Genomic DNA, 1,646 nt, shown 5'->3' on the forward strand with positions numbered 1-1,646 from the left:
CCACAGGTGCCCGCCACAACGCCCGGCTATTTTTTGGTTGCAGCCGTCATTGTTGTTTGGCGGGTCCGGGCTGGGGATTCGAACCAGCCACCTTAGGTGTACGTGGCTGGCGCCTTAGCCGGTTGAGCTATAGGCGCCGAGCCCTAAGACAAAGTCTTAAGCTGTCATCCTGGGTAGAGTGCCATGATGTCACAATAGCTCACAGCAATCTCCAACACTTGGGTTCAAGCAATCTTCCTCCCTCAGTTTTTCTATTTTTCAGTAGAGTGCTAAGATTACAGGCATGAGCTACCATGCCTGGCCCTACATCCTTTATTAGATTTTTTTTTTTTTTTGATAGTCTCCCCCTCTGTCACCTTGGCTAGAGTACAGTGGAGGGTCATAGCTCACAGCAACCTCAAACTCTTGGGCTCAAGTGATCCTCCAGCCTCAGTCTCCTCTTGAGTAAGCCGGACTACAGGTGTGCACCACTGTGCCCATCTAATTTTTCTATTTTTAGTCCAGACAGGGGTCTTGCTCTTGCTCCCAATCCTGAGCTCAGTCCAGGTGTGGTGGCTCATGCCTGCAATCCTAGCACTCTGGAAGGCTGAGGAGGGTGGATTTCCTGAGCTCACAGGTTCGAGACCAGCCTGAGCCAGAGCAAGACCTTATCTCTAAAAATAGCCAGGCATTGTGGTGGACACCTATAGTCCCAAATACTCGGAAGGCTGAGGCAAGAGAATCCCTTGAACCCAATCTTATCTGATGTTGCTGTGAGGTATGATGCCACAGCACTCTACCAAAGATGACAAAATGAGACTCTGTCTCAAAAAATAAAATAAAAAGCTGGGTGCAGTGGCTTATTCTTATAATCCCAGCACTTGGGAGGCTGAGGCAGGTGGATTGCCTCAGCTCACAGGTTCAAGACAAGCCTCAGGCAGAGCGAGACCTTGTCTCTAAAAATAGCTGGGAGTTGTGGCAGACATCTGTAGTCCCAGCTACTTGGGAGGCTGAGGCAAGAGAATCGTTTGAGCCCAAGAGTTAGAGGTTGCTGTTAAGTTATGACACTACAGCACTCTACCAAAGGCAACAAAGCGAGTCTCTGGTTACTCAAGAGGAGACTGACGCAGGAGGATCACTTGAGCCCAAGAGTTTGAGGTTGCTGTGAGTTATGACCCCTCCACTGTACTCTAGCCTGGGTGACAAGGGAGACTCTATCTCAAAAAAAAAAAAAAAATCCTAACTAAAGGAATCGTCCCACTTTAGTCTTTTAAGAGTGCTAGGATTACAGGCACAAGCCACCACTCGTGGCCTACATACTGTATCTTTTGGAAATACTGTATTTCTCCCAGTTTGTAGCTTGTCTTTTCACTCTCTTGAAATGCTATTTGCAAAGTTGAAGTTTTAAAAATTTTGAGACACTTTCACTATTGACTAGGCCTGGGGACAGTGGCATGATCACAGCTCACTGGAGCCTTCAACTCTTGGCCTCAAGTGATCCTCCCACCTCTGCCTTCACAGTGCCGAGATCACAGGCGTGAGCCCATGTTTTCAATTTTTATCAAGTCCAGTTTATCAATTCTTTCATGGCTTATGCTTTTGATGGTGTGTCTAAAAAGTCATAGGTTACATGGATTTTCTCCTGCTATTTTCTAGTTTTTTTTTTT

Source organism: Otolemur garnettii, unplaced genomic scaffold, assembly GCF_000181295.1.
Source record: "Otolemur garnettii isolate 467f Iridium unplaced genomic scaffold, OtoGar3 scaffold00174, whole genome shotgun sequence".
Classification (NCBI taxonomy): domain Eukaryota; kingdom Metazoa; phylum Chordata; class Mammalia; order Primates; family Galagidae; genus Otolemur; species Otolemur garnettii.